The following is a 21,950-nucleotide window of genomic DNA, read 5'->3' as shown; positions in this document are numbered from 1 at the left end:
GGATTTGTACCATCATCCCTCAACATCCAGTCATGGTTCCGAACCACTATGGAGTTAGCGATCTCCGTGATCGTGAATGGGGTGTAACCTTCACACCCGTGAACGGTTTACAAGTTTCTAAAACTTGTTGGCGACTCTTTTATCTCTAGCTTCTTTTCCTTCAAACGCCACCATTCTTAAAAGCATGAACCACAGTAGGGCTCAAAGTGTTTGGAAAATTCCCTACAATAACACTTGTTTACTTGAGAAATCTCATCTGTGTATCACTTTCTAAGATACCTCGTAATATCAAACTAATATTAAACACATGGACCAAGTCACATTACCTTATTATTTTCGTTGGAATAATGTGTATTTAACTATCTACAATAAATGGTAAGAACTTCAAAAGACAAGGGAGTATAATACCTACTCCGTACTATAAATGAGACCATGAAAATTCTCTCACATTTCAATATTTTACCCAATCGTTATCCTTCATCTAATTTACTAGTATGAATGCTTTGGTAATGCTTCTTTTTTGACATGGTAATATTTTAATTATAATCAAGACGTAACATCTTACTTAATATTTTCCTATAAAATTATATTTATGTTGCATTAACCTCTCCCAAAGAGTTAGATGAGATAAAGCCTTCCTAATGATGGAGAAAACTTCCTCATAGTAGAAGGAATATAATGAAAAATTATTTAATCCAACCTACAAGTACAAACCTACAAGATTGAAGAATATTGCAAAAATTACAAAATTGAGGTTTTCACCCGTACAAATCATTGGGAAGTTGGAAACCTTTATAAATTCATAATGGAGGTTAGGGTTTGATCCCTATGAGGTAGAGAGATCGAGGGAGAGTAAAATGCGTAATATATTAGAGAATATGAGAATATTTTCTGTACCTTTCTCATTGATTAAACATCAATATATATACAAGTGTATACTAGAGTTAGGGGGGCTAAGAATACATTAGTAAATTACAAACTAATTATACACAAGATTATTTCCATAATCTAACACACCCCTGTAGTCGAAACGGGAGGACTGCGAACGCTGAGACTGTCTCGAAAATCATCAAATAAAAGCTTAGGCAGACCTTTGGTGTAAATGTCTGCAATCTAGTATTCGGAAGGCACATGTAGAACACGAACTTCGCCCCGTTGAACTTTCTCACTGACAAAGTAAATGTCCATCTCAATATGTTTAGTGCGCTAATGTTAAACCGGATTACTTGAAATATAAATGGCACTAAAATTGTCGCAATAAACTAGTGTTGCTTTTAAAATAGGACATCGAAGCTCAAGCAACAATTTTCGAACCCAGGAGGATTCAGAAACAACATTGGCAACCCCTCTGTATTCTGCCTCAGCACTTGACTTAGACAAAGTGGGTTGACGTTTAGAGGACCAAGAAATTAAGTTATCTCCAAGGAAAACGCAATACCCTAATGTAGATCGATGAGTGTACAGACACCCGCCCCAATCGGCATCCGTATATGAGAGGATAGAAGAAACAGATGATTTATGCATCGGAGGATGCGTTTCAACAAATCCATGTGCTCAACACGAGGGGAGTGCATAAACAAACATAATTGCTGCACCGCATAAGAAATTCCGGTTGAGTGAATTTCAAATATTGCAAAGCACCACATAGACATCGATAGGAAGTAGGATCATCATATAAAGCACCAGAATGAGTGCTTAACTTCCTTTTGGAATCAATCGGAGTAGTTGATGGTTTGCAATTTGTCATGCCTGCCCTTTTCAAGAATTTCCTGAGCATATTTCTTTTGAGACAAAATAAACCATTTTTATCTTGGGAGAAAGCAATACCAAAAAAAATAGCTCAATGTACCCTGATCCTTCATTGCAAATTCAAAGCTAAGCTCTGAAATGATATGACGGCGCAGAGACTCTGAAGAAGCAGTGAGTATAATACACGGTTGCTAAATACAACCTTTATCTACTGTAACACACCCTCCTAAAAAACCAAATTGCCCCTCCTTCCACATTTTTTCTTTGATGTTCCCCTTTCTCTCTCCCTGTAAATCAATATGGCTTTAGATAATCGATTTTGTTGAGTCCTTAAATTCAATGAGCAGCAAAAATTATATTTTATGCATCAAATTCATAAACCCAATTCAATTATTAGAGTCGAATTCATCTCATTGTCCATTTCGTAAACCCAAATTCACTCAATTTAAGCAACTCAAACAACAAAAGTTGGTTTCCTTATTCCTATTTACACCCGTTTCTATTTGGGATAATTATATGTAATTCTTTAATTATAATCATCCAAGTTTAGTAATATGAAATTACATCAATCAAAGTGAAGCATTAAAAGTATTATACATGTCGAGAAATTAAAAAAAAATTGGGATAAATTTTTTGGATTTTTCTAGCCAAAATTTATCATCCTATTTCTTAGGGTTGGTTGAAATAGACTTAATTGTTTTGTGTTGCTGGGGTGAAATAAACGATGTTGTCCTGTGTTGTTAATGTGAAATATGCGAGGTTAATTTATTTAGCTGGGCTGAAATAGTAACTACCTTTTCATATACTTAATCTAAAGACCAGAGCGTATAATAACTTGGTCTTTCTCTTCTTAATACCCCTCCTTATTACACCAACAAAATTAAATAAGGAGTTCAATGAAGAACATAAGTAGTATAATGAAGAACATATATGTGCAGAGGCTCCTAGCTCTCTAGAATGTTGCATTTTATTTTGGAAATGCTATAGGAAATAGACAAGATTATTTTGTTCAATTTATGAGAAATAGAGTACATTATGTTGTTCAATTTGCGCGAACTAAAGTATATTGTTTTGTTCAATATGCACGAAATGTTTAAGTTGATTATGTTTAATGTAATCGAAATAGACTTGTTCAATTCACTCATCTTACACGAAATATATATACTTGAATTGTTTTTACTTTTTTTAAAAAAAAACCTTACATCAATTCAAAGTCTTCCTTGTCAAAGTAATCATCCATTGTAATCTTAGTGAGTACATTAAATTGATTTTGATACTCATGTGACAAAAATATAAAGTTTTATTTAGACTATTGAGAGATGAGAAGGGAATTTAAAATTTAAGTTTTTCAAGGTTGAAAATGAGGGAAAAAAGGATTATGTTAAGTAAACTTAGGTTGCGTTTAGCAATCCCCGTATAATATCATTAACATAGAGAAGAATGTAACCAATAGCATTACCATGGTGATAAATGAACAGAGAGTTATCGGATTTGCTATGAAAAAAACCAATAGTAGCCACGAAATCTGCAAAACGCTGATACCAAGCTCTAGGTGCATGTTTCAGACCATATAAAGATTTTCAAAGAAGACAGACATGATCAGGTCGAGTAGGATCCTTGAATCCTAAAGGTTGATACATGTAAACAGTTTCATTTCAATTACATGTAAGAAAGCATTTTTAACATCCAATTGATTCCTACGAAAGTGAGTTAGTGTATATTCTTTCTCTTCTAGTTTTATTTGTTTAAATAAAATACATCGTTTTCCCTTGTATTTGTTTTGTTTTGCTCGAGGACGAGCAAAAGTTAAGTTTGGGGGAATTTGATAAGTGTCATTTATGTCACTATTTTTTTAGGAGTTTCTAGTTAGTTTTTCATTGTTTTGATATCTTTTTACTTGGTTTTTAAAAGGTTTCATTTAATTAGTCGTCTTTGCATGTGAAATGTCATTGTTGATCAATTTTGGCTTTTCTTGCATATTTTTGGTTGCTTCTTGCATTAGATAAACTTTATTGGTTTATTCTTATGTTTAGGAACACTTGGATAAGTTCTTTGCTCAAGATTGAAGAAATGTAAAACATAAAAGAACAAATAATGAAGAAATGTTCATTGATTTGCAAAGATCAAACTTTAAACAACTATATATTTTAATCTAAAAAACATTTCTAAGTAATTTTAATTGGAGATGAAAGCTTATCTCAAGAGCTTTCCAACGACTGGTCACATGCCTTATTCCGACGAGTAACAAAGAAGTTATGGTCTTCTGAAATGAAGCTGCTTCTAATAGGAAATTCTGCACGCCCGTGCTAGATGTTGCACGACCGTGCAGATTGTGCACGCCCGTGCCAAATGTGGCACGTCCGTGCAGGACTCTGTTTTAGCTTTTTGAAATTTCAGCTCAGTCTGCACGTCCGTGCCAACTTTGGCACGTCCGTGCAGACCTGTATCCGGGTCTTTTTCCTTGTTATCTCCGTCCTTTCTATTTGGGGTTGTATAAATACCCCTTGGCTTCATTTGTAAAAGGAGAGACATTTCATTCTTAAATTTTAGTAGTTTAGGGTTTTAGAGAGAGAGACTCTCAAATTTTAGAGAGAGAAAGTGAGAAAAACAATGGTATTCATGGATTTTGGATAATCAAATGAGGAATTTGATTATTTGAAGACCATTTCTTATCAATGAGCATTTCTTACTCTCTCTTCTTTTTATGCTTTCTTTAATTGCTTTGTTTATCATGTTTGAGTAGTTTTCCTTCTACTAGGTGTTGAGTGAAGCTTTGTAATGATTAATTGAGTTATTTGAGATAAATTTGATGATAAATGTGTGATTAAATTGATTGAATTGATGATGGCATGTTGTTTGTTTTAAATTGGATTGATCTCCCATGATAGCAAACTTAATTGCATATTGGCTCTAGTTTGACAAGGGATTGTGAATTAGAATTGATATATTTGATTGCATTTTGGGTAAATTTCTTCTATGCACCTAGTCAATGAGGGATCTAGGCTAGGAATTTGAGAGATTACTTTTGAGTGAAGTCAATTCCTATTTTTATTCTTTCTTTGCGTGATTGATTATCAAATGGACTCTCATTTGCTTAATAGTTGTTCAAAGTGGATCTTTTTCCCTAGTAGACTTTATCATACCTTGTTCTTTATATGTGCTTTAGTGTAGTTGTAGTGTCCTCTATCCATAAACCGACTTCGATATAGCTTAAGATTTAGATCAAGAACAATCTAGCATTACCGTTCCTTGTGGTTCGACTCCGAACTTACCACTAGAATTGTTTAGGGGTTAGTTTTAGGATTTATAAATTTGTTTGGTCGTAGGGAGGTTAGCCAACGACCTAATTTCCCCGCGCTTAAAATGGCGCCGTTACCGGGGAACGGTGTCAATGCTTGATTGTTTTTTTATTGCTTGAGTCTAGGTCTTTGTGTATACCTTTGTTTTTATTTATTTTTAATTTATTTATTTTTTTGTTTGTTTGATTGTTTTTGTTAAAAAAAAATAAAAAAAAATGGCATGTTTCTCATTTCCTCATATGATAATGAGCCTTTTTGTGACTATTTCAATAGACTTGAGGGATTTGTAGATCATAATTGTTTTAGTCTTTGGGAGGCTTGTGAGATTTGTTATTTTGGTTTGAATGAGCAAACTAGGGATATTGTTGAAAGCATGTATAATGATGAATTTAGAGCATTATCAATTGATGATGCTTGGGATTTTTATGTATAGTTTGCTAGGGATGTTTATAATAGGGGTAATCATGTTTCTAATATTGATGTTCAATGTGTCGATTCTTCTACTGTTAGCATGAATTCCCATGATTTGTCACATGATCCCATTAGTGAACCTAGATTAAATGATTTCAACTCTATTTCCCCTATTGTTCATGGTGATGAGGTGCATTCCAATGCTGATGAGCATGGTGTGTTTCAATATTTTTCATTATCTAGCATGCCTTTTTTTGATGTACCTTTTTCTCCCAATAATGAATCTTATATGCTTGATTGTGCTCCTTCTCCCCTTGTTAACCCTCAATTTTCTTCATCTTGTGAGTCTCCGATTGATTATTTTGAATCCCTTATTAGGTGTGTTGAGCTTGATTCTACTTTTGGGCCAAGTAAGGAGTTGTTTTTAAATTCTATGAGAAGTCAACTGGAGATGATGAATAGGAGTGAAGAGCGTATTGAGAAGGTAATAAGGAGAAAGGAAGAGCTAGAAAGCCAATTGTCATGTTTGTTGCATGATCTTGAATCTTTCAAATCCCATGTGTGTATTGAAGATGATGATGATGATGATGATATTTTTGTGTAATCAAAAGAGTGTGAGGAAGACAATAGTGAGCTTTTGAGTGAAGGAAATAGAGTTGAAAATGAATTAAATGATGATTTTGTGAATCCAAACCCCTTTTCTTATTTTGATGAAGTGCATGTTTGTGATTCTTCTATTCATGAGTATTTGGACTCATTTGAGGTTATGTCCCATATATTTTGTGAGGTTCAAATGAAAAACCATAACCTTTTGAGTGAGTTCATTGAGAATGCTTCATGGGAAAGAGATGAGTATGAGATGAATTTTCATCCATTCATGCATGGTTTTGAGATCTTAGGCTTTGAGATTTCTAAGGGAAATGTTGTTTATCGTCGTGATAGGGAAGATGAGGTTGTTTCTCTTGGAGATTGGTTGTTTGAGGGAGATCTAGATCATGAGTTTTCTTCTTTTGAGAATTCAATGAATAATTTTCATTCCTTTATTAGTGATGTGAGGCAAGGTGGTGAAAAAGAGATCATTTGTGAGACCATTTCTCCTATCCCCCTACCTCATCATATTCCGTTTTCAAGAAATTTTGATCATATTCCCTCCTATACCATGTTACTCCCTTCTTTTCTCAAAGAGCCTATTAGGGACCCTCCTTCTATTTGTGATATTCAAGCTCCCCACTCATCGATTATTGAGGAAAATGGTGATTTTGCCACCAAAAAACATTTTGAGGAGAGATTGCCTTACTTTTCTTTTTCTTATTCTTCTTCTTCTTCTTCTTATTTTGTTGAATTTTCTTTTGATTCTTCTTCTTTTTCTTGGCATCTCTCTCCTCATTTGTGTGCACTATCCTTGTTGCACGTCATCTTCCCGTCATTTTCGTACCTTCTTTCTTATGAAATGTGTATCAGTGCATTTGACAAGCTCTTGCGATCGTTGCAATATACTAGAGCGGTCAAGCTTGGACCTTAAGCAAACCTTTCTCGGGAAGTAACCCGTGTTTTATTGCTTTCATTCTCTTTTCGTTTTAGAATAGGTTTTGACTCACAGAAATGTTTTTGTGCTTTGTGCTAGGTACATAACTTGATATATTCTTATGCATTGGTTTAGATAAAGAATTAAGGAAATTTGACTCCACTTTTGCTAGCACATGGAAAACAAGATTCAATTATAGAGGTAGTCAACTTTAAGAAGGATTAATTGGGTCATTTGCAGGTATTTACACCTATTTAATATCCGGTAATATCCTTCCTTTCTCTTCCTCTAGTGATTTGTGGGTTGTTGGACATATGTTGGTTGGTTAGATGACTTTCTTTCTTTTCTCCTCCCATGGATTCTTTGGTTTAAAGTTTGAGCATGTTGCCTCATTCAAGCTTGGAGGAGGGTATTTTATCATGTTTTTTATTCATATATAATCCATGCACATTTGTATATGCATTTCCATTTTCTATATATTGAAAATTCCAAAAAGATTTTGTTTCCATCAAGGCAAATTTTCAATGTGTTTTGTTTTGTTCTTACATTGGACATAATACGCTTGGACTTGTATTCTTGAATGTATTTCTTCCTAAATTTTAGAGGTGTGCACGGTTTGAGAATGTGTTAGGTTGGCTCTAGGATATGGTATGCTAAGGTAGTTGGTTAAGAACTTTGGGACCATGAAGCCCTAGTTCACTTGCTTGTGAAGCCAAGAGTGAGTTATTGCTATCCCTAGTGAGGTATAATTATTTAAGCCTTCATCATACTTTGTTGAGCGGCATATTTGGATCCTTGGCTATTGCATTCTCATATCTAGAAATTGACTTTTAGCTCCCAAGATCGCGACTGAGCCACTTTAGAGGAAGACAAAGACATTTCTTCGGGGTTCTTATATTTCTGTATATAGGATAGATTTTCTATTTTTGGATTTGGTTTGCATTTGCCCCTCTTGCTAGCACTTTTGAGCCATATACCTTCTTTTCTCTAGCCATAATACAAGCCTTGAAGCCTTGGTTTCACTTTCTACCTTTAGTTTTGTGAAGCAATTTAGTTTTCGAGCTTGTTTTATTGTTTATGGGGCAAGTTTAGAATTATGAGTTTATTTGAAAAGCAAGTATGTGTTGTATATAAGTTTGTGCATAAAAGCAAATACATTTTGAGAAAGTCGTCCAAAGTTAAAAGAGGCAAGGACATTAAATGAAAAAAGGAAAAGCTTGAAAAAAAGAACGAAAAAAAAATAAAAGAAGAACGAAAAGCACAAAAAGATTTTGTTATAGTTGTTTTTTTTTTTCCTTTTTTTTATTATTTTGTGTTAAATAAGCTTGGGGGAATTATTTTATGAGACATAGTTGGTACTTTTGTTTTGGATTCATTTGGATCTTGTGGAAAAAGTTCCACCCGGGCTTCACATGTAGGTTTACCACCAGTTTAAAAAGTTTTCCACACCTTTACTCTCTTAGCCTGTATATTACAACCTTGAAAGTTCTTTTGATCCTAGAGGGTTAAGTCATTTAATGGTGGCGGGAAATAGGAATCAAGCCTATAGAGCGAGTTTGCATAGCCAAGATGTGTGGTAACCTTCTCGTGTTTTGAATTTCTTACTTATTTTCCGGTTCCTTCGTGGAATCATGAGAAGCTAACTTGAAAGTGGATTTGAAACTTGTAGAGAGGACGTGGTTTGATTGGTTGGAACAAAAGGTGGAATGTGTTTCCGTTAGTTCTCTATGCTTAGCATATGTTATGTTTCAATCAACCTTGGACATCTTAGAACGTGCATACCTTTATTTTTTTAGAAACATTGACATTCTTTAGTGCTTGTTCCATCATAAAAGTCAACTCAAGAACGCTTGTAACCTCTCTTTTACTTCGATTTGTTTTATTTATTTATTTATTGCTTTGCCTTGATTTTTGTCAAGAGTTATGGGTTAAACTCTTAGGATACCCTTACGAGAGCGTACTCGTCCTCTAGAGCGATCTAAGGGGTTTAAAGTGCTTCATGCATACGGTAAATGTATTCGTGATTCCTACGAAAGTGAGTTAGTGTATATTATTTCTCTTCTAGTTTTATTTGTTTAAATAAAATACATCGTTTTCCCTTGTGTTTGTTTTGTTTTGTTTTGCTCGAGGACGAGCAAAAGTTAAGTTTGGGGGAATTTGATAAGTGTCATTTATGTCACTATTTTTTTAGGAGTTTCTAGTTAGTTTTTCATTGTTTTGATATCTTTTACTTGGTTTTAATAAGGTTTTATTTAATTAGTTGTGTTTGCATGTGAAATGTCATTGTTGATCAATTTTGGCTTTTCTTGCATATTTTTGGTTGCTTCTTGCATTAGATAAACTTTATTGGTTTATTCTTATGTTTAGGAACACTTGGATAAGTTCTTTGCTCAAGATTGAAGAAATGTAAAACATAAAAGAACAAATAATGAAGAAATGTGCATTGATTTGCAAAGATCAAACTTTAAACAACTATATATTTTAATCTAAAAAACATTTCTAAGTAATTTTAATTGGAGATGAAAGCTTATCTCAAGAGCTTTCCAACGACTGGTCACATGCCTTATTCCGACGAGTAACAAAGAAGTTATGGTCTTCTGAAACGAAGCTGCTTCTAATAGGAAATTCTGCACGCCCGTGCTAGATGTTGCACGACCGTGCAGATTGTGCACGCCCGTGCCAAATGTGGCACGTCCGTGCAGGACTCTGTTTTAGCTTTTTGAAATTTCAGCTCAGTCTGCACGTCCGTGCCAACTTTGGCACGTCCGTGCAGACCTGTATCCGGGTCTTTTTCCTTGTTATCTCCGTCCTTTCTATTTGGGGTTGTATAAATACCCCTTGGCTTCATTTGTAAAAGGAGAGACATTTCATTCTTAAATTTTAGTAGTTTAGGGTTTTAGCGAGAGAGACTCTCAAATTTTAGAGAGAGAAAGTGAGAAAAACAATGGTATTCATGGATTTTGGATAATCAAATGAGGAATTTGATGATTTGAAGACCATGTCTTATCAATGAGCATTTCTTACTCTCTCTTCTCTTTATGCTTTCTTTAATTGCTTTGTTTATCATGTTTGAGTAGTTTTCCTTCTACTAGGTGTTGAGTGAAGCTTTGTAATGATTAATTGAGTTATTTGAGATAAATTTGATGATAATTGTGTGATTAAATTGATTGAATTGATGATGGCGTGTTGTTTGTTTTAGATTGAATTGATCTCCCATGATAGCAAACTTAATTGCATATTGGCTCTAGTTTTACAAGGGAATGTGAATTAGAATTGATATATTTGATTGCATTTTGGGTAAATTTCTTCTATGCACCTAGTCAATGAGGGATCTAGGCTAGGAATTTGAGAGATTACTTTTGAGTGAAGTCAATTCCTATTTTAATTCTTTCTTTGCGTGATTGATTATCAAATGGACTCTCATTTGCTTAATAGTTGTTCAAAGTGGATCTTTTCCCCTAGTAGACTTTATCATACCTTGTTCTTTATATGTGCTTTAGTGTAGTTGTAGTGTCCTCTATCCATAAACCGACTTCGACATAGCTTAAGATTTAGATCAAGAACAATCTAGCATTACCGTTCCTTGTGGTTCGACTTCGAACTTACCACTAGACTTGTTTAGGGGTTAGTTTTAGGATTTATAAATTTGTTTGTTCGTAGGGAGGTTAGCCAACGACCTAATTTCCCCGCGCTCAATGGGCCATTCACATATAGTGAATGGATGAATGGAATGAATACTCTATCATAGATTTTATGAAAATGGCAACTAGTGGGGCCCGATTAGGATAGTAAATACGAACTGCGTTCCGTTATGTATTTTTGTAAATCTAAATACGGTCTGCGTACCGTTGCGTATTTTTGTACCTTAATATTTAGATTAGTCCTAGTCGTAATTACTAGTAGTTGCATTATTAATGGTGATGTCTTGAAGATGGTGATTCTTATTAGACGAGGCCGAGATGATGTGATGAAGACCCTTGAAGACTCAAGGGGTCATGATAGTTGCAAAATGCATCTTGAATTGTTCTTTATATATTTTTGCTTATATAATTGCGATGTTAGATGCATGTTTAAGATTTCGAATGTTGTGATGATTAGTGTAATTCACTTAAATCAACCAACATAGAAACCCTAAGTCCCAAAGAAAATTGAGTTAAATTTGTCATTCCAAAATGACACTTACAGAACTAATGAGAATAGTAATGGGTTGTGCCAAAGTACATCATTACTACTTTCCTAGGGAAGTAAGGTATGTTGGTGGGCTTGCCAAAGCAAGGCATCGCATACATGTTAGTTTTGGTTAGACTCAACAATATCAGTAAGGAGTCCTTAAATTTCGTGGCAATGGAGATAAGACGTCAAGAAAGCATTAGATGCGACGTTTTATCGATCCAAGAGTAGCTTAGAGCTATTAGCAATTGGATTGCTTACCTTAAAATATTAAGTGTTAAGACAAGCCAAAGCATGCTTAATCACTTTTTGATTTTTGGGGTCTTGGAATCGTTTTATTCTCGCCTAAATGGGACAATTTTAAATGTGTGGATAAAGCGCTCAATAAGATTAAAAATTTTGCATTTATGCTTTAAATTTCAAACTTATTGGTCTATGAATGGTTTTTCATTGTAAATTCTTTTAATTGTAGAATCATGTCTGCAACTAATAACAACAACAACTTAATGTGCCCGGAACTCCCCGACAAGTCGGCTTTTAGCCTAAACTTGGTCAACTTCAAGGAATGGGAAGAGGAACTCAGGAAAACTCTTCGGAATTGTTCCATGGAGTACATTCTTGATACTCCCATTCCAAGCTTCTTATCTAAGGGAATCATGAGTGATAAAGCTCATGATTCATGGTATTCCAATTGCAAGAAAGTCTCACGACTAATGGCTAATTCCATCCCGGAAGAATGGCAGGAAAAGTTCTCCTCCTATTTTCTGGACATGTTCCTCAAAGCACTTGAGGACATTGTCAATGTGAGAGTCACTAAAAGTCTCAATGGAAACTACGATGGACTTGTGTTTGATGTGACTAGGTCACTCACAAACATGAAGATAAAGCCACCAAAAGAGGGTTGCCTTGCTAAGGAGAGGTACCGGCTTTGGTCAAGGGTCTACAATACCAAATTGAGACCCGGTATGCCCCTCGCTCTAACCTCATGTTCTTAGAATGACTAGGCTCTTCAAGCACATGGAGCTTCTCGGAATCCCATTGGAGGATGAGATGGCGGGTCATATCTTGCTTGCCTCGCTCCACTCGGGCTATGATGCACTTAGGATGCATATAGCTGCAGGAAAGGAGTCACACTCTATAAGAGATGTGATGCAACTACTTCACAAAGAAAACTCCTATGGAGCAACCAAAATGCCCTTGGGAGCAAAAAAGAAGGAGTTCAAGAACAAAGCAAAGATGCGATGCTTCTATTGTGGTAGGCAAGGCCACTACAAGAGGGAATGCAAGATCTTCCAAATGGATGAAGAGAAGAGGAATGTTTCATCTACCTCAGGTATCCTTATTAACACTTGTGTATAAGCTATTCATAGGTATTGGATACCATGTATGACTCACTTTATGCTCCCATTTTCAAAGACCAAGTGAGAAGGGCTTCACAAGTGGATGTGCAACTACGAGCAGACAATGAAGATGGTCTTTCCGTCGTGCTTGTAGGCACTTTATTTTTCTTTGGCTTGTAATAGAACTAATTCATGTTTTATTATGTTTTGCTTAACATTGAACATATTTTGATCTAGGGCGTTGGACGCCGGATTATTTGATCACAAGACTATAACAATGGTTTTTTGAATGTCTTGCTTATATGTTTTATGAGATCACACATTCTAAATGTGACTGGAAAAATGTTAATGATGCCACAAAAGAACTAAGACCATTGAATCGAATCAAACATACTTGTGGCATTGTTGTCTTGGTCACATTAACATCAAACGCATCAAGAAACTTCTACAAGAAGGTATTCTTTATTGATTCGACTTAGAGTCGTTTGAAAACTGCGAAGGATGCTTACTAGGCAAGATGATAAAGCAGCCATTCTCCAAGTTGGGAGAAAGGGCTAGTGACTTATTGAGTCTTATACACACGGATGTATGTGGACCAATGAGCACAACCGCAAGAAATGGTTATCGCTATTTTATCACTTTCACAGACGACTTTAGTAGATATGGCTATGTCTACCTTATGTCGCACAAATCTGAATCTTTCGAGAAATTCAAAGAGTTTCAGAGTGAAGTGGAAAATCAGCTTGGCAAGAAAATCAAAGCGCTTCGATCGGATCGAGGTGGCGAGTATTTGAGCCACGAATTCGACGATCATCTGAAAGAACATGGCATTCTCTCAGAGTTGACACCTCCCAGAACTCCATAATGGAAATGAGTGTCCGAAAGGAGGAATCGAACGTTGTTAGACATGGTCCGATCAATGATGGGTCTTAGTAATCTTCCTATCTCTTTCTGGGGACATGCAATTTTAACCGCAGCACTCACTCTGAACCGCGCTCCATCAAAAGCTGTCGAAAAGACTCCATATGAATTATGGACGAAGAAACCTCCACGGTTGTCTTTTCTTAATATTTGGGGTTACGAAGCATATGTCAAAAGATTAATTTCCGACAAACTTCACCCAAACTCTGATAAGTGTTTCTTTGTGGGGTATCCAAAAAAAACCAAGGGGTATTACTTCTAACACCAGTCTGAGAACAAGATATTTGCTGCTCGAGACGGTGTCTTTTTGGAAAAGAAGTATTTTTCAAAAATGACAAGTGGGAGGAAAATCGAACTCGATGAATTTCGAGAGAACGAGCACCAAAGTCAAACTAACAAAACTAACAATCAAAGTGCTTTGGAAGCAGCTGTTGACATTGGCCAGAGTCAAACCGACAAAGTGCAAAGTCAAAATAACATTGGAAATGCTCAACCTATTGCCCTGCGTAGGTCGCAACGGCCAAGATCTCAACTAGACAATAACCTCGGAGTTGTCTTAACCGAAGATCAAGACATCCTAGTTATGAGCCAACGACGTACAAACAAGCTATGACAAGCCCCGACTCAGCAAAATGGCAAGAGGCCATGAAATCCGAGATGGAATCCATGTTTGAAAATCAAGTCTGGGACTTGGTTGATTTGCCCGAAGGTTACACACCTATCGGTTGCAAATGGATTTTCAAATTTAAAACCGACATAGATGGAAATGTATATGTATACAAAGCTAGATTGGTGGCAAAAGGTTACAGGCAAATTCACGGCGTTGATTATGATGAAACCTTTTCGCCAGTCGCCATGCTTAAGTCCGTTCGGTTTATCCTAGTAATTGCCGCATACTATGATTATGAGATATGGCAAGTGGATGTCAAAACCGCCTTCCTTAATGGGAATTTGGAAGAAGCTGTGTACATTACAGAGCCGGAAGGTTTTATAGATCTAAGCAATGCTGGGAAGGTATGCAAGCTTAAGAAATCCATTTATGGATTAAAGCAAGCAAGCAGGAGTTGGAATCTGCGATTCGATGATGCCATTAGTAAGTTTGAATTTATCAAGAATACAGATGAGTCTTTGTGTTTACAAGAAGGTCAGTGGGAGTGATATTGCATTACTTGTCTTATATGTCGGTGACATATTGCTCATTTGAAACAACATTCCAATGTTAGAGTCTGTAAAGACTTGGCTTGAAAGTGTTTTTTAATGAAGGACTTGGGAGAGGCACAGTACATATCGGGCATCAAAATCTATCGGGATAGATCTAAAAGGATGATTGGATTGAGCCAAAGTACTTATATTGATAAGGTACTGGCATGATTCAACATGGAGGAAGCCAAGAGAGGCCACCTACCCATGTCACATGGCATAACTCTCAGCAAGAAACAGTGTCCGAAGACACCTGATGAGCGAGAGAGGATGAGTCTGATTCCATATGCTTTGCTTATTGGAACAATCATGTATGCCATGATATGTACTAGGCCGGATGTATTGTATGCCTTGAGTGCTACGAGCCAATACCAATCAGACCTAGAAGAGGCGCATTGGACTGCGACCAAGAATATCCTAAAGTTCCTGAAAAGGAACAAGGATAAATTTCTAGTCTATGGTGGGAGTAATGATTTGGTTGTTGAAGGTTATACCGATGCAAGCTTCCAGACTGACAGAGACGACTTCAAGTCACAATCAGGATGTGTGTTCCGTCTTAATGGAGGAGCGTTTAGTTGGAAGAGTACTAAGCAAAGCACAACAGCAAACTCTACAACTGAAGCCGAATACTTGGCAGCTTCGGAAGCAGCTAAGGAGGCAATTTGGATTCGTAAGTTCGTTGGTGAACTTGGTGTTGTCCCCTCAATAAAGGGACCAATAGACCTCTACTGTGATAATAGTGGGGCTATTGCTCAAGCCAGGGAGCTAAGGGAGCATCAGAATGTCAAACAAGTCATAAGGCGATTTAACATAATAAGGGAATGGAAGTCCGAGGGTGAAATCAGAATTTGCAAGATTGAAACAGACGATAATATAGCCGATCCACTTACTAAACCTTTGCCTCAAGTGAAACACAACAAGCACGTTGAGGCAGTGGGAATCAAGCACTTGGAGATTGGCTTTGAATTCCCTATTTGTGTGCTTTATTTAAGTTGTGGAGATCTTAATGTAAAACACCATGCTAAAATCATTCATTTATGGAGTAATTTAATTTTTTTTGTAAATTATTATTCCAATTCTATTTAATTGTGGTTTAGAATTAAATAATGAGTCCATTTTATTTGAAAATTCAAAATAGGGTATTAAGACCATGTCTTGGATAAAGAAACACCTATTAAGTGAACATTGAATATCATATCGAAATCATCCTTAATCGAGGTCATTTGAAAGTTGGACGACTAATGACCGCGTGATATTAGTGTGTAGTAAGATTTATAGCACCGTTTCTTGTGCTAAAAGGACATGATTGTCATAAATCATTTGCACAAGTATTAGTTTGGAACTATACCGAATTGACTTATGAGAATACTTTAAGAGATTTGACAATCGTCATAAGTATATCGCTCATTATAGCTATCAAAACCTCTTTCCTCGACCATGAGTATTGTAAGTTCTCTTGTTTGAGTACTAGTCCATTTTGATGTTGTCAAACGTCTGTCGTAAATGGGAGTTATAACGACAACACTCGGGTGGCTAGGTCCTCTTAGTAAGGGAAGCTAACAATGCAAGACTGGGAATGTCCCCCTATTAACAATAAGGAACATGTCTTTGTTGTTTACAAGGCCTCTCGAAGAGCGAGACTATGAAAATGCATGGCCGTGGATTTTAGAAATCATCTGCTTATTGACAGTCAAACTTGGAAATCGAGAAACACTTCTGGACGTAATAAGAATGACGAAGAATATTACCTTATAGTTCATTAAGAGACATTAAGTGACATAGGAAATAGGCTATACACTAATAGCGCACTTGTCTGGAAGGACAAGTGGGAGATTGAAAGGAACGGGGTCGTTTGAACAAGTGTACTATTCCGATAAAGGGTGCGGAATTATTAGAAAACTAAATATTCAGTGAGGTCAAGTGATCGGAATGCCTAGCTAGAGGCCGCTTCCGATCAATAATATTAATGCATAATTAATATTACAGCTTAATCTTGATTGAACCCTTTGGGTCACACCCAATCGAGTAACCGAACCGAAACGACGAACTAATCCAAAGGATTAAATGAGTCATTAGAGTATTACAAACAAAGACGTCGGATATCGAGCTTAGAGCGTCGAAACCAAGAGTCGTAAGTCGAGTCGAATTTAGGATTCGACGAAACGAGAAATCAAGCAAACGACAAGTTTAAGCTAAGTCGTAGCTTCGCATTGTCCTAGCCATGCGAAGGCTAGGATAGTATAAGGCACCACCCGCAATGCATGGTTGTGGCGCAAGCCAAGCATGCATGTGCGTGCTAGGCTTGCTGGGTGAGCATACTTGCGAGGCTGGTGCACCTGGTCCCACGCAAGCTAGCAGCTTGCGCGCCATGTGTGCTAGCATGCTGGTGCCTTGCACTCAACAGCAAGCATAGCAGCAGCTAGGCGCTGCCTAGCATAAGCAACGCAGCAGCAGCCCGCATAGCGTGCGTGGCCTGCTGGCTGTGCGTAGGCATATGCGGGCTGGCTGGCAGGCCCAGCCATGGCGCTAGGCGCCAACAAGGCTGCCTTGGCTGCCAAGGCAGGCTGCCAGCCAGCCTTTGCGTGTGGGAGCTTGTGCGTGTGGGAGCTTGTGTGTGTGGGTTTGCTTGGGGAGCAAGGGGAGGGTAGTCCCCCCTTGTGGTCCTCACCTAACCCCTTGCTCACCACTTGACACTTTTCGTTTGTTGATTCAATTGCATTTCAATTTGATTTTTGAATTAAATTAAATTGAATAGAATGCATTTTACCAACTCTCCCACATTGATGGGAGATTGGAATTCAAGGGCTCTTTTCCCTATAAATACCAATCATTTGGCATTGGGAAGGGACACTTGAGTTGAACTCAACAAGGCATCTCCCAATAGGTGAGAAAACCTTTAAATTCGTAATACTCTAGTATTATTTTGGTCTAGCCTCGACAAGCTTCGGGATAGGGGCCGTTCGGGTCGGGTCTTGAGGGTGAGAGCCGTTGGAGGCTTGCGCATTTGCAAAGCTCTACGCTTTCAAGTACGAGCTCTAAGAAAGGGCGAAATACGCATCAAGGATATGATCGTCTTTTATTTCTCTCTTTGTTAATTAATTATGTGATTGTTAATTAATATGCATGTTTAGTTACTTTAATTTATGTGCGGATTTTGGGCGGGTTTCCTTCTGCATGATATTGGACATCAAGAAACCCAACACTCAATAGAGACATTGTTATCAGTTGTAAACTTTCTAACAGAGATGAGATTTTTGATAAGATTTGGAGCATGAAGAACATTTTTGAGATGTAATGTGTTTTGATTTAAAGAAGAGTGACCATAACCATGATAGGAATTTTTCTACCATTACCGAAAACAATTGTATTGCTCTTATTTTACTACCATTACCAACAACAATCGCATTGCTCTTATTTTTACTCAAAGGAAAATAAGATGCTAAATTACCTGGAGAGTGAGTCATGTGAGATGTGGCCCCGGTGTCCATATAATAATTCGGATCATTCAAGGAGAGAGTATGCATTGCTTTCTCAATGTTGGTTGGCTCATAACTCGAAGAAGAGGACGGAGCATTGGTGTAGTATGCTTGTTGAGGCCGAGCACCAAGAATACCGGACTGAGAAGAGTAATCGAGAGGCCTAGCACCCCATTGGTTCGGGCCCGGACCTTGGGAGGGATACGGACAAGGTGGAGTAGCCCAAGGCCCTTGGTTCTAGTTTGCCCAAGGTAGGAACATCCACTGTTGTATCTAACCAGTTGCGGGCTGCTGCTGCAAAGGGCGCTGCTGGGGCTGCTATGGCTAGCCGGAGCGCAGCAGTTGTGGCTGCTGATTTTTCTGGCCACCGTGGCCACCACCACAACGGTTTTTTCCACCTTTTCCTTTGTTTTTCTTGCGACCCCGAGACTGCTGCCCCCCTCGATTTGGTGAAGGTTGTTCAGCCGAATTAGAGGTGTTAGATGTGCCTCCTCATGAGAGTCCAGAATTGAGTCTACGTTGCCTTGTTCCTCGAGCTCAAGCATGGAACGAAGGGTATCAAAGGATGGAAGAGGATCAAGATGTCGAACAGAAGTATGAAAGGGTTTGTAATCCTTTGATAACCCTTTCAAGAGTTGAAGCGTCATTCTATTAGCAGAAACCTTGTTTCCTAAATTCCTCAAACTGCCAGCTAAGGTTTTGAGGCGAGTACAATAGGGTTTCACACTGTAGAATTGTTCGAGCTTCGTGTTGGTGAATTTCGCATCAAGGTGTAATGCCCGGGCAGACTTGTTATTGTGAAATAAATTCTCCAAACGCTTCCATGTATCAAGCCTTGTCATCGGGATCAATAATGGAATTGAGAAGGTCATATTGGAAATAGTACCGTAAATCCATTGACAAACAATGTCATCAAGTTGTTGCCATAGAGCCTTGTCAGAAGGTTTGACAACCTTTTCTTTCTCATCAACAACCAGAGGTATAATATGGTCTATGACCTAATTTGCACGGCAATGGAGTTGGAACAAAATAGACCAGTTGTTGTATTGAGTGCCATCGTAATCAAGAATTATGGGAATGCAAGTCTTTATGTTTATGACAAGAGTAGCTGGGTGTATCTTCTGAGTTTCAGCCATGGAGGAAAAACCAAAAAAGTTGAAAAGAGAGGAAGGAGAAGAAGATAGCGGAAGAAAGAATTAGGATTTAGAAAACCTGGACTCGTGGTATCATGAGAGAATATGAGAATATTTGTCGTGTCTTTCTCATTGATTAATCATCAATATATATACAAGCGTATACTAAGGTTAGGGCTAAGGATACATTAGTAAATTACAAACTAATTATATACAAGATTATTTACATAATCTAACAATATATTTTAATTATTATTTATAGGAAATTTTGAGTTTTGCTACCACCAAAACACCCTATTTTGACTTTTACTACCTATCTAAAATTTTATTTTATTTTGCTATCTCCAAAAGTTACAAAATATAGTTTTTGCTACCACTTAACAAAATCCATTAGGTTCCGTTAATTGGGGCCCATTATCTTATTAAATAATGATTTTATATAATAACAAAAAAAAACTTTAAAAAAATTATTAAAAAAAAAAAATTCTCATCCACTGCCACCCCTCCCCGTCAGCCACCCCTCCACTTTCCTCGTGCCGGCTGTCGGCGCCCAAACAATCCCCCGACGCCGGCAACCGTAATCCCAATCCTAAAACCCTCAAAACCACCCTAACCCCAACCCAACCCAAACTGCCCGTACTCAGCAGCGCAGGACCTAACCAACGATTGCTCGACACTTTTGTCTGGTTGATCTTCTTCCACTTTTTGAAACAATTTTTGTTCAAGAATTTAATGATTTGAAACAAACAATTGATAAGTGATTCAACAGGAATTTCTTCAATGGCTTTGACATCCAAAGGAAAATAGCTTTCTTTTGAGATCCTTTCTTCAAATTCCCCAGTCAACTCCGATGCCATTATCAATCGTTCCAACTCCGATCCTTTACCTCAAAACAACAAGTCTAATCGCCCGAAGGCAAAAGCAAAAGCAGAATAAACCCACCCCTAATTCACCACCACCATTTGAATTTAACACCATTAATGAAAATGGTGGTGATGGTGGTGTTGCTGTATTGGAGGAAGAGTCGTCGATAACTTCACATAGTTATTCGACGCTGAGTTTCGTGGTTTGTGAGATGAGAGAAGAGAGTTTGAGCACATGGGTAGGGGAAAGGGAGGGGGTGGAGTCGCCGGCGCCGGGTGATCATTTTGGGGCTGGAAGTGAGGGTAGCTGAGGATTGAGGGGTGGCTGGAAGGTGGTAGTGAGGGTAGCTAGACGGTAACTAGGCCCCACTAACGGAAATAGTAACCATTTATGTTGAGTGGTAGCAAAACCTATGTTTTTTGCTTTTAGGTGGTAATAAAATAAAATACTACGTCCTTTTCATATTTTTTGCAACTTTGGAATATTTTTTATATCTCACAAATAATACCCCAAAGTTGCAAAAAATATGAAACGGAGGTAGTAAAATTTTAGATGGGTAGCAAAAATCAAAGTACAGTGGTGTATTTTAGTGGTAGCAAAAGTCATATTTTCCTTATTTTATATTAGGGGAAGAAAATGAAAGAGGTTTAAATTTTTATTATTGTGATTGGAGAATTTTAAGGGAAATAAAAGCAAAACAATTTTGAAGTATTTAAAGAAATTGAATAGAATAATGAATTACGAAATATATTTAGGCCCTAGACCCGTAAGAAGCCATACCGACTTATTAAGGTGCATATAGACATCCCGTCAAAAAAAAAAGTGCATATAGGCAATTGGTCAATCTATAAAAAAAAATGACTTGATTTTGTTACATTAGGTCTGTTGGACAAAAACTTTTCTTGGATTGATCTAATTTTCGCTCAAGCTCGTAGATAATCACCTCAAATTCTACGAGTACTATTTTCCTTGATTTCTCCATTTTCCAAAGTGTTTTACTCTCATCAGTATTTTGCTATTACAAGTCGGATTTAATTTCAAAACCGTTTGTAAATGGTTTTTTTTTTTTATGAAATCGTGCATGACATATATTAGGGTAAGTTAATCTACTTTATGGCTCCATTCAAAAAAAATCTACTTTATGGCGAAAATTAATTTTGATTATAGTTATACACATTGGTGTTTTTTGAGGGATAAATTTATTGAATTTATGGTTAATAATATGATCATATTTGTTTAACATTTGAATTGATTGTACAAGGTAAATATTATGTAATAAGGAGCTATCAATCACAATAATAAAAATAAATAAATAAAAAATAATAAAAAAAAGGTGATTTTTATTATTTATCGGACTGACTTTTAAACATTATTTTTTAGAATGATAGATCTTTAATGTACATACACCCACTTTATTTAAATATCTATGATTAATTTTAATGATGAAGTCTCTAAATTATACAAGTATCAATTAATATTGATATTTTATGTTGGTAATCACTAATCAGAATTAATTTTTAGGTTTGTTTTCAAAAAAAGAATTAATTTTTTTGGTAATTACTTTAAAATGTTAAGTCATTACTCAATGAAAACTATGTACATTTAAAAAAAATATTAAGAAAAAAAATGTACATTTATAATTACAGTAGGTAAATTTCTATCAATAAATTTAAATCTGACCGTTTAGTTTGAAATGGATTGTGGGAATGAAAAAAAAAAATTGAAATGCTATTTTCGGTAATTCTTGTTTTGTATCAAGTAATATTATTATTTATTTACCAACAGTAATTAAATTGCGGGGATAGTTCAGTTGGGAGAGCGTCAGACTGAAGGTCAAAAAAAAAGTTGGGAGATCGATCCAC

The sequence above is a fragment of the Chenopodium quinoa genome, unplaced genomic scaffold, assembly GCF_001683475.1.
Source record: "Chenopodium quinoa cultivar QQ74 unplaced genomic scaffold, ASM168347v1, whole genome shotgun sequence".
NCBI lineage: Eukaryota > Viridiplantae > Streptophyta > Magnoliopsida > Caryophyllales > Amaranthaceae > Chenopodium > Chenopodium quinoa.
Note: the sequence above shows the minus strand (reverse complement) of the source record.